The sequence below is a fragment of the Gossypium hirsutum genome, chromosome A02, assembly GCF_007990345.1.
Source record: "Gossypium hirsutum isolate 1008001.06 chromosome A02, Gossypium_hirsutum_v2.1, whole genome shotgun sequence".
NCBI lineage: Eukaryota > Viridiplantae > Streptophyta > Magnoliopsida > Malvales > Malvaceae > Gossypium > Gossypium hirsutum.
This window is the reverse complement of record NC_053425.1, coordinates 73,660,513-73,673,587: the sequence shown is the minus strand read 5'-3', so window position 1 is coordinate 73,673,587 and position 13,075 is coordinate 73,660,513. Positions and strand designations below refer to the sequence as shown.

The window sequence follows — 13,075 nt, the reverse complement described above, 5'->3', positions numbered from 1 at the left end:
CACAAATAAAAAGGAAGAGAAAGAGATTACAAACTCGAATAAAAACAGCCATCAAAATAATAAAAATAATAGCATAGTTCAAAATAAAAATAAAATAAAGAAGTCTCACAAATAAAAATAAAAGTACAACAAAAAATAAAATAAATAAAGCAAAAAAATAAATCAGGTCATGGATCGGCATCATGCGAGATGTTGGGATCGTGAGGCGTATGATCGGGTGGAGAGATATGGAAATGTTGGCAGATCTGTTGCAAATATGCCTCAATGGTATCCAGCCGTGGTGACTGCTATTGCTGAGTACGATAAATACCGTCGAGTGTGATCGAATGTGTAGGTGCAACAATAGAGTGGCTTGGAGGAGGAGTGGGAATCGTTCATGGTGGTCGTGGGGGATCATCATTGAGATGCTCATCATCTTCTTGCTGTTGAGTCGGTCGTAGCGACACATACTGATCATCGAAAGACCTAGGCCAACGAGCAACCATCCTCATGTGTCTCATAATGTTTAAACCCTATAGTGCCATATCCCTAACCAAAATAAGAGTACCAATCTGTTTAAGGGTATCGAGGAAACCGAAGTGAAGAACCAACCATGTGATATATGTACCCATACAGAGAGGTCCATTCCGTGATCGCTCATTCTGATTAAGGCAATACCAGGCTACAAAATGGGCTAGATTAATGGATGCTGCCTATGCATGATCCATAAGAAATATGCATCTAAAGTGCCTACGACACTCGTACTCTCCTCCTGGCCAGCTAAAGTATGAGCTAGAATAGCGTGAATGTATTGCACGGTTGGAGGATGGCATCGAGCCTTGGATGGGCTTGGGTTATATGGAACGACAACCTCAGTGATCTCCAACCAACAGAGAAAGGCTACATAATGGATATGTCGAGGGAGGGAGGAGAGCTCAATTGCTACTAAGAAATCATCAGAGTATAGGCCAAGAACGACACAAAAACCTGCAATACTAAAGTGCCGAGCGATACCCCCAAGATGGAATGATATAGCTCGTGGATCATCTCATGACGGTAGCATTGTCTGCAGAAAAAAGTAGAGCAAAACTCCAAAGAGAGCACAATATATATCGACTCCACGATTGTAAAGAATGTTCCCATGGAGTTTCAGCAAAAAGAGAATGAACCAGTGCGAATAAGCCCACAGTCTGATGGGCGTCCCAGCCTATATATCGACCCACTCACCTTGCGTGATGGTGGGAGACTAACGATTGTCGAATAGAGGTGGGGAAAAAAAGGAGATCGGGGGAAGATACTCCTAGGGGGAAAGATTTGCATGCGGTGGGGAAAATGGGGGGAAACGGTGGTGCGAGTTAAATAGGAAAGGATGAGAGGAAAATTCAGTAAGGCTATGGGGGGCCTAATTGTGGTCGGGCCGGTGACGGATAGACAGAAAAGGTGAGAAAAGTACAAGAGAAGATGAAAGGAAGAAATGGGAGACTGGTGGCGAGGGGAAATAAAGAAGGAGATCAACAACGAGAGAGGCTGTCGAGGGTGGAGAGAAATGGGTGAAGATGGCTAGACTAGCGCGAAGGCGACTAGGATTTTGGGGTTGTGAGGATTGGTGACTGAATGGGTAATAAGAATGATTTTTTTAAACCTTAGATTTAATAAAGGACACAATTGTGTAATTGGCCCGTGTTGGGCCACACGACCAGGCCGTATGTCACACACGACCATGACTAGGCCGTGTCTGATCACCCTTCACTTCTCTCACTCCCGTATGCAAGACCATGTGGGACATACGGTCTCACACGTACCCGTGTGATAGGCCTGTGTCTCAAACAATCAAGTCCCTAACTTATGTAACTTTCTATGCCTGTGTGGGGCAAATTAAATTGACAAAATTAGCTCTAATATTCACATGGCCTGAGACACGCCCATGTTTTCAAGCCATATGCCTCACATGACTATGTTACTCACCCCAGGCCGTGTTACTCACCCTAAGCCATGTGACCCCAATTTTTTTTAATTTTTTTCCAATTTTTTTTAAAAAACAAGTGATAATGAATGAATGAATTTTTTATTTTTTTAAAAAAATGTTTAGTAGTAAAAATAAAAAAGAATGTAGTTTTTTTGAATTTTTTTCTTCAAATTTTTTAAAAAAAATGATAATGAATGAAAGTTTTTTTTTCAAGAAAGTAAAATAAATAAATAACATAAAAACACTCGGGTAGCCACCCGAGAAGCGTTTGTTTAGAGTCTAAGCTCGACTTCCTTATGTAAGCTCATGGCTAAGGCGGATCTTGGAGTCGAAGCTCCTCTTTCTCGATATCAATTTTACCACCAAAATAGGGTTTGAGACGAGTACTATTTACCATGAACATGCCGAATTCAGAATGTGTTACCTCAGTTGTATCGTATGAAAAAAATGGTTTTTACCATAAATGGGTTACACCTTTTTGACTTAAATTCTGAAGGAAAAATTCATGGATCTGATTTGTCTAACAGTACTTTGTCCCCAATTTTGAATTGGTTCATCATTTTCACATGCACATCATAGCGATAATTTGTTTCTTTTTTTTGCCTTCTTGGTTTCTTGTCGACCTTCATTTGTCATTCATCTAGTTCATCGGGTTGCACCATTCGCTCTTCACTTGTCCTTCGAGTTCTCTCACTTTGAATAAAATATGACTCCATCATGTTTTCATGAGGGGTTTCATACAAAGAACATTGAGTAACATGATTACTAACATTAATAGAACAATTAGTATCATTTCGCTCACTAGGGACCATCACAAAATCATATGCTTGAAGAGAAATCTATTTATCACCTACACGAAGCAAAAGTTCGCAGGTACCTACATGAATAATAGTTCTAGCAATTGCTAAAAAGGGTCAACCTAAGATCATAGGTACCTCAATATCCTCATCCATGTTCAGTACAATAAAATTAATAGGGAATATAAATTTATTGACTTTCACAAATACATCCTCAATAATACCCCTAGGATATCTAATTGATCTATCCGCTAAATGAATACTCATCCTAGTGGGTTTGAGTTCACCAAGACTAAGTTGTTTGAACTTATAAGGCATGACATTTATACTAGCCCCCAAATCAGTCAAAGCTTTTTAAACATTTAAACTACCAATAAGACAAGGAATAGTAAAACTCCCTGGATCTTTAAGTTTGTTGGGTAGTTTGTTTTGGAGAATGGCAAAGCAAACTGCATTGAGTTCTACAGTCGACAAGTCACCTAACTTCCTTTTCTTTTTTAATAGCTTCTTTAAAAATTTCACATATTGTGGCATATACGAAAGGGTTTCAACAAAAGGTAAGTTAATATGCAATTTTTTTAGAAGTTCAAGAAATTTACCATATTATTTTTTGTGCTGTCTCTCTTTCATGCTGCCGGATATATGATTTGTGGTTTGTATTCTCTAATTAGTGACTTTTGCTCCTTCTTTTTTTCCTCAATCTCATCACTTTTCTCAATAGCTTGTATCTTCAGATTCTTTTTAGGCATAACTAACCCTTCCACATTTCGAACAGTGATTGCGTGGATTTGCTCTTTTGGGTTAGTTTTAATGTTGCTAGGTAAGCTCCATTGTGGTCTTTCTGAAATAAGTTTGGCAAGTTGTCCAATTTGATTTTTGAGCCCTTAAATTGATGCTTACTAATTTTTCAGTATTTTGAATTCGAGTTTCTGACATCGAAATAAATATAGCCAACATCTCCTCAAGTTCTAGCTTCTTCTCTTACTGAAATAGCCGCCGAAAACCCTGAGGGAGTTGTGACATTTGATTTCCTTGACAACCCCAAGAGATATTTGGATGGTTCCTCCAACCTGCATTATAAGTATTGTTATAAGGGTTACTTTGAGGTTTAGAATTATTACCCAAAAAGTAGACTTGCTCATGCTCTATGTTAGGCTTGAAGGGTAAATATTTTAGATTAATTATCTCTGCCTATTCATATCGCATTGCATCACTGGATTTACCTGCTTAGAAAAATGCAAACCATCAAAATTTTTATTTAATGCTTCCGTTTAGCTTACCAACATAGCAACTGCATCTATATTAAAAACACTAGTTACTTTCATCAGTTACTTTCATCAGTTTTGTTCTCATGACTTACCATTGATAGTTATTCACTACTATTTCTTCAATAAACTATTGAGCTTCCTCGGGTGTTTTATTATTCAATGTTCCACCAGCTGTTGCATCAATTAATTACCTAGTTAAGGGATTCAAATCGTTGTAAAAGGCTAGAACCTGTAACCACAAAGGTAACTCATGATAAGGTTACCTTCTCAAAAGATCTTTAAATCTGTCCCATGCATCATATAATGTCTCCATATCAAATTGAACAAAGTAAAAGATGTCGTTTCTTAACTATTTTGGTTGGTGGAAAGTACTTCAACAAAAACTTTTTAGTCATTTGATCCCAAGTCGTGATAGAACCTTATGGAAGTGAATTCAACCTTTTTTTTCCTTGCTTCTCAAAGAAATGAGAACAACCGTAAGTGTATGGCATCATCAAAAACATCATTGATCTTGAATGTATCACAAATCTCTAGAAAGTTAGTCAAATGAGTATTTGGATTTTCATCTTATAAATCATCAAATGGTACATATTGTTGTACCATCTGAATTATCTTCGACTTTAGCTCGAAATTGTTTGCAGCAATGGTAGGTCTTACAATACTTGATTTAGTCCCTATCAGAGTGGGCTTAGCATAACCATACATAGTACGAGGAGCAGGAGTTGCAGGAGGTAGCTAATTATTTTGATTATCACCTATCTCCACAATAATAGCCTTTTCCTCTTGATCGCCTATCAAATTTTGTTGATTTTCCTTGCTTCCTTAACCTCTCCACAATTTCTGCGAGTAGTCTTTTCAATCACATTGTAAAAAAGTAATGGATCCGATGGATTTCCTCTAGTCATAAACCAAAAGAACCTGCCAGAAGCAAATAGATGAAAAATTAGGATATAAAAATTAAATTGAAAACAAAAAAATATTAAAATAAAAAATGGGTAAATTAATAGAAATAAAGTTTTTCTAATATTTTAGTCATTGGCAACGGCACCAAAAACGACTGTAGTCGCAAACTAACTAAAAATTCGAAAAAGGTAAGTGCACCTATTAACTAATAGTATAGGTACGGTGAGCACAATTATTGTTCCCACGGAGACTAAAAGTACTACTAAGTACTGTCTTTCTATTATTTAATTGAAAAATTGGAGTGATTGATTAAAACTAAAATTAATTAAATTGATTAAATAAAGAACAAATTAGGAAAATAAACAATTAACAACTAAGAAGCGAAATAATACCCAGGAAGAAATCCAGTTAGATTTCATCAGTCGTTATCAATCTGAATTATATAATTTCTTCACTTGGTATCTTGATCCGTATAAATCCCTAAATTATGCTAATATCTCTTTCGAGAGTAAGAGCAACTAACTCTAGGTTGATTAATTAAAATTTTTTTCTAATTGAAACCCTTATTGTCGCATTAACTTGATCTATAGATCCCCTTATTAGATTTGACTCTAATTCGATAGGTTTATGTCATCCCATTTCTAGGATTGCATGCAACTCCACTCAATTATGCTCGATCTATTCTTGAACATGGTATATTCTTCCTCTGATTTAAGCACCACAAACATGGATTAATAGTTCAAAAATATTAAATCAAGAATTAAGAACACATAATTGAGAAAAAGATCCAAGTATTTGTTGTGTAAAACATAAATCAAAAGACAAAATTCATCATAAGGTTCATCTCCCTTAGGTATTTAGAATATTAGTTCATAATCGCAAATAAAAAATATCTCAAAGACAGTATAACCACAAGAAATATAGAAACTCATAATAAATTTCAAAGAAATTTTCTTCCGTGTCGACTTTAATGGTGTTCGAACGCTTGAAAAACCTAAAAATTGTGTTTTTTCAAATTTTTGAAGTGCAGTTCGTGAAATCCACAAGGTTTGGCACATGGTCATGTGGCAACACATGTGGCTCACATGGCCATGTGTCCAGCTCGTGTGGAATTAGCTCATGCGACTTTTGAAACTTGCTCTGATTTTATGATTTTTTCTTGTTTTTCACTCCTTTTGCTCCTAAATGCTCTCGTAAGTATGGAAACATGAATTTAAAGGATTATGAGCATAAAATTCACCATTGTAAATCAAATAATCATCCAAAAATGCATTAAGAATTAGGCTAGCACATGTTACTTTTGGCATTTATCAATTTAGTACCTAGTTATTTTATGATCCACTTAAATAAGTTAGAGAAGTTTTTTTGTGATTGAACTCGAACTTTCTATAAGGAATTGCACTCATTTTCAGAACTGGCTGTATATTAAGCTACAGACTTCAAAATAAGGTGATTCAAAAACCATTTTGAAGAGAACTTGAAGATCTACGATTTTGGCACAAAAAATTCCCCAAAAGGTGGTTAGAAGGTCTCATAAAATCAAGTAAAAGTTACCCTAGTGATATTTATTGATTAATCTCAAACTTCTCGTAGGGAATTGCACGCTTTACGAAAATGACCATATGTTGGGCTAAAGGCCACAAAACCAAGTGATTTAGAAACTATTTTGGAGAGAACTTTTATATATATGATTTGGGCATAAAAATCACTTGAAAATCTTATCAGAGCATTTTAAAACATCCAATTGAAGTTGACCTTAATGAATCGTATGTGTAATAGCTTGTTTTTATCAAATCGAACAGTGGTTTCAGGACTATAAATCTAAGGTTAAAATAATTCTTTTATTAATATTTTAAGATTTACAGATGATAAAATGATTGTGTAAAATTTTCATTAAGAAATTTTAACATTTGGATGGTCAATTTGATAAAAAGGACTAAATCACGTAAAGTGTAAAAGTGGAGTTCTATTAGAGAAAAGTATCTAATAGTTATGAAATTAAATAGTGGAGGTACTTATGTTGTAATTGGACCACAACTATTGTAAGTGGACAAAGATGGACATGCATAAATGAATTTTGATGAATTAATTAAAGGTAATAATTGTAAATAGTTAAATAAAGAATAAGTAAATAAAATAAAAATACATTACCATCTTTTAGTCACCATCTTCAACCGAATATTGAAGAAGAAGAAATCATTTTTTTCCATTTTAGGGTTCAGCCACATGCAAGCTTTATTGTAAGTCCATTTTTGTTCTGTTTTTAATGATTTTTATGTTTTTGAGATCATTGCAACTAGGTCTAGCTAGCTCAGGGACTATTTTACAAAATTGTTAAAGATTTTAGATGTTTCTATTGATGAATATATGAGTATTTTGATGTTTAATGATATACTATGAATGTTTGATGATAGTTATATAAGTTTAGTTAAGTGATTTTTAGTGAAAATGTAAAATAGGGATTAAATTGTGAAATATGGAAACTTTGTGGTTAAAATGTGAAATAAATGGAAAATATGGGCTGCTAAGGGCCTATTTGTAATTCGGCTAGCGTGGGTTGGTATTATATTGTCTGAATTTGTGATTTTATGAAATAAGGACTAAATTGTAAAAATTGTGAAACATTAAGGGAAAATGTGTAAAAGTGCTGTAAAGTGAAATTTAGGACTAAATTGAATAGAGAGATAATTAAATAAGTTAATTTTGATTACATATAGATCAAGAAAAGTGAAACTCGAATTTAGATCGGGGGAAAAACAAAGTTTTCGACTAATCGATCAGTTTAGTTGTTTTTGTACCCAAGGTAAGTTCCTATGTAATAAGTTTTGTTGTAAATATATTTTAAATGCTTTGATATTGCATAAACTGTGAATACGAGTCTATGGACATGTTTGACAATGATTCAACGACGATTCGGCATTCAAAATCCCGGTTGAACCTTAGGAATAGATTTGGATACTAATGACATGTCATTAGGGGATTATTGTGATTATGTGATCTGAGTGCTGGTCTTGTACGTCCTATTGGTGGCTCAGTATATCGGAATGTGTTGCAGTTACTTAACAGTTTGTGTGAGCAGCACCATGTAGCTACGCCTCGACTGACAGCTGGTGTGAGTAGGCCCATTGATAGCTCTAGTGTGATCAGTATATGTGATATGAGATTGAGATAGCTTTGGCTATATATGTGGCACTTCGAGTGCGAGTTTCCCATGTATCCAATAGTATTCTGAATGGTTCAACGGGTAAATTAAAGACGTGGTTGTGTATGAGATTGATACGAGATGGTACAGGTATGTACATGAATCGTATAAGCTTTAAATCGAAGAAATCAAGAAGTTCATATATAAACTTATGATTGAATATGTGAAAGGTTTGTTAGATATTATGAGCTACATGTTAATATATGCAATTTGTTGAATTATGTATTTAAGATTAAATTTCTTGTTATTTTCATATGAACTTACTAAGCTATAAAGCTTACTTTGTTTATTTTTCCATGTTTTATAATGATTTCAAAGCTAGCTCGGATTCAGGGATCGTCGGAGACATCGTCACACTATTCTACTATTACATTGGTACTTTTGGGTTTATGTTTTGGTTATATGGCATGTATAGGTATTTTGAGTCATTTTGGTTATGAGTTGATAATAATTTTGGCCATTTGGATTGGCTTGTGAATGTTAAAAGTTTGGTTTGTATATAGACATGGAAGTTGATTTATTTTGGTATATTTGAATCATGTATATATATGTGTTTATATCTTGTGTAATGTGTTGGATGATGGTTGTGTGATACTTGATGGTAATAGGTGTTATGAATATCAAATGGGTGAATTGTGGATATTGGTATGCTTGAAATTAGGTTAAGTAATGCATATTTGACTTTGGTCATTTTTTATGTTTGAGTAAGTGAAATTTGGTATGAATTGGATGGCATAATGGGATTTGTTTGTCATGTATATTGTTAGTATTGTAATGGTATAAATGATGTGTAACACCCTAAACCCGGCCCAGACGTTATGGCCGAATCTGACGTGCCACGTTGGAATTGAAAACCCACGTTCCATTTTAGTGTTTTAAAAACCATATATTTTGTTGAGTTAACAAAGTGTATGGAAGCTGGGCACCAGGTAGGTTTCCGAGACAGAGGAGGTGAGCCATGAAGGCTGCTTAAGTACCATGCTCTTTGGTTGGATCCAATCCTAGACATGCCCACAACCATAGCCACACTTTGCTATATCGAGTTTAAATTTATTTAAGTGGACATCTTTGATAAATCGATTAATCGTGGTGTTGAGATATTTTGAAAACAAGTATCGCTTTGAAAACCCGTCCTAAGTCTAGCCCATTTGAACACTTATCAACAAGGTTTGAAGTTATTAAAAATAAAATAATCCCGAGAAGAAATAAAAGAAAATTTAAAAATGGCCTTATTACAACCCAAAAATAAATAATAATTAAAGGGAATTAAATGAAAACCAACGCTTATTTAAAGGTCCAAAAGCGATCACCGTGGCCACTCTGAATCCCCTCCGGCCCAAGTCCCCACATCAAGGCTCACCTGTAAGGTTAAGGAAAGGGGGTGAGTTTGGAAACTCAGTGTGTAACAAGCCCCTTTCAGAGCCCAAAACAATAACAGCCTGTTGGGCCTAAGCCCAAATCCAATCTCCAACATGTACTGGGCCATAGCCCTTTTCATATTTCATATTTCATAACACTGGGCCGAAGCCTTTTCATATTTCATATTACTAGGCCGAAGCCTTTACTGTAAACGGTATGACCCATAGGCCCATTTCAATATCACATATAATGTCAATGAAAGAATGCAAGCCCATTTGGGGAGACTACTCAACCCACCATCCGCTACTCTCCACCCGTACCAACCAACACACCATGTGGGGATTAACTCGACCCACCCCGCCATAACTCTCCACTGGCAGCATAGCTGCTTTATCATATAACTGGAGGCCTAGCCTCTTTTAGTAAATGGGGCAAAAGCCCTTTTTATAACTGGGGCATAAGCCCTTTATCATAACTGGGGCATAAGCCCTTCATCATAACTGGGGCATAAGCCCTTTATCATAACTGGGGCATAAGCCCTTTAATAACTGGGGCATAAGCCCTTTAATAACTGGGGCATAAGCCCTTTTGCACTTCCTCCATCCATAAAAAAACCCAACCCAATGCATTTATGAACATCTCATGTGCATATCATACATATCATGTGCATATCATACATGTCATGTGCATATCATACATATCATGTTTATCAAAATCCCATGCATTAAGTTCATATATAAACCCTAGGGGTATAAAGTCATTTTTACCTAGGGGCAAAACGGTCATTTTCATGTTATAAGGGTAATCTTGTAATTTTACCAAAAATTAGGGTTTCCATGTTCATTAACGATTACTAACAATTCATGGGTGCAAATAATGATTCTGGTCCATTTTTAGCGAAATCAAGTTATTGGGCCTAAAACCCCTAATGGGCCCTACTTAGCCGATTTTGTCATCTAGGCCCATTTAGCCTATATCCATAACAGTATTAATAGTTCTAACATGCAATTTTAACAAATTTCCATTTTCTACCAAATTTTCCCAAATGGGCCCGAAAGCCTATTGGGCCCTAGTTTAGCCCCTCGAGGCCCAACTTACCGTGAACGCCAAAAACACGTTCTTACCGTTTCCAATGTTCCTGATCATCATCTCAATGAATCTAACCAACTAATGAGCGTTCGCTTGCTCACGAGTCCTCAAAATGCCAGAATTTCGACATTTCGGCTTTTCGGCATTTATCGCTTTAAGCTTATGAAAAGGGTTCGTTACACACCTGATTTACGATATTCCTTGACGAGATCTCCTATGCGATTTCTCCTATAATCAACCACTTATAGATTAGACCATGTTAATATTAAACCAAATCGAAAACTACCTATTATCATCACTTACACATGGCCACCATCCACAATGGCCCTTGGGTTCATACCTTTGCCGAAGTTGATGACTAGATTTAGTCACTCCGATGATCCAAGCTTTTCACACACTCCTCGATCGGTAGCCTTTAATCCTCACTAGCACCAACAAACCAAATAACACCAAAAACCCTTTTAGCCTTAGTTGACAGAGGGGTTTTCAGCTTTTCTTAAACCACAAGATACAAATGGAAAGAAGGTTCGAATACTTACCAAGAGATCTACTCGTTGAAGAATGTTCCAAATACCTTCTTACCCCATATTCGTTGTGAATCCAACTTAAACGTGCGTAGAAAATAGATCTAAATATTAATTCCCGAATCACTAAAATATGAAGCTTTTGGCTTTTCAGCAAATATTAATCTAAGCTATTACAAGGGTTAGTACACACCTGTTACAGGTTGAAGTTCAAACGTTTCCAAAATCAATCGCCTACGATAACCACCATCTGTCACTCAAACTTAGCTAATCCAATATCAATATATGTAAATCCTAAGCACATCAGTCATACGGAACATAAGGGCATATTCGTCATTTTACTATACAGGGGTATTATGGTCACTTTACCTTACAGGGGCTTTACAATCTTTTTACCTAATAAGGGTATTTTAGTCATTTCACCCTACAAGGGTGTTATGGTAAATCTACAAACCAAGGGTATTTCAGTAATGTTGTAAACCAATGGTATTTTTATAATTTTTAGAAAGTCAAGGGCATTTCTGTAATTTCGTAAATCAGGGGTATTTTGGTAATTTTACAAATTGAGGGTATTTCGGTAATTTAACAAACCAGTGGTATTTTGGTAATTTTACAAACTAGGGGTATTTTGGTAATTTTACAAACCAGGGGTATTTTAGCAATTTTACAGACCAAGGTATTTTGGTAATTTTGTAAACCAAGGGTATTTTAGTAATTTTGTAAATCGAGGGCAAAACAGTAATTCTATAAATTAAGGGTAAAATAGTAATTCTATAAATCGAGAGTAAAACGGTAATTATGTAAATCGGGGGTACTTTGGTAATTTTACAAGTCGAGGGTATTTCAATAATTGGTAAACTAAAGTATTCTAAACATGGATAACAATACTAATGGCTCTAAAGCCCATTCTCGGCCCAAATGGGTCCACGCGCTCGTGTGGCCCTTTTAGCCCAAATCTAGCCACAAATATTAGATTCACCTAGCCTAGCCCAATATTTACTACACAATCAAGCAACTTATCCAATTGGGCTTGTAGGCCTATTAGGCCCACATGACCCCTTTCGACCCATCGCGGCCCGAAGTAGCCATCCTACAGCTAGAGTAGTAAGAAATACACACCTGATAGGAGACTGAAGTTAATCCACACTCCGAGCACTCTTAGCCGACGCCCAACCCAAACGAGCACGCCATACAGTGAAAGGGATCAGCCAAGAAAGGTACATTTACTCTCCTCATGGTTCCCTCTATTTAAAGCCAGCTTCACAACCACTCTTATATTAGCTTCCTGATATGGGATCCCTCCAACATTAGAGTTTAAATTCAACACCAACTCTTGCCGCCCCCTGTTAGCAAAATAAATGCTCTTTGCTTGCCATGGAATTCGAACCTATGCCTCCCCTTAAATGCTCCATACGCTACTTGCCACTAAGCCACAAGGCTTTTTGTGTCATATTTTATCCCCAATTAATTATAAGGTCTAAAGGCCAAAGTCCAGGTTCCCTTTAAAAACCCAAAATAAATTGCAAGAGCCAAGGCTTGAACCCAGGCTCCCATACAACCTTAATGACGCCACAACCACTAGACTACAAGCTTTCTTGTGTCATTTATTTAACACAATAATTTAAAAACCCTCATCCAAGCATCCAGGTTTTTTTCACTTAATACCAAATTTTTTGCTAAAGCCCAAGTTTGAACCCAAGATTTCTCTAACACTTCTCAAAGCCATTAACCACTAAAGAAAACATTTAATTGTTTCATTTCATTGCACAATTAAATACCTATATAAAACCTCTTTACGGACCCACACTCAAGGCCCAATACTTCTAGGCCCAAATTCAGGGTGTTACATGATGCTTGGTTGAGGTTGATTTAATGCCTATTTATGTCATGTTTTATTGCCATTTGGTGTGGTGTAGGAGTACACAAGTTTGGGTAGCAAAACAGCTTGACAAATAGCCTACTTTTGTTTATACAGGCAAAGACATGGC

The 13,075-nt window shown here is 36.0% G+C and overlaps 1 non-coding gene across 1 annotated transcript; it reads left to right on the top strand.

The window, feature by feature from the left end:
* Positions 1 to 4,255: 4,255 nt before the first annotated feature.
* On the top strand, positions 4,256 to 4,361 carry LOC121216365 (small nucleolar RNA R71). The gene has a single exon (XR_005912552.1). It is a non-coding gene; the product is annotated as a small nucleolar RNA R71 (small nucleolar RNA).
* The last annotated feature ends 8,714 nt before the right edge of the window (positions 4,362 to 13,075 follow it).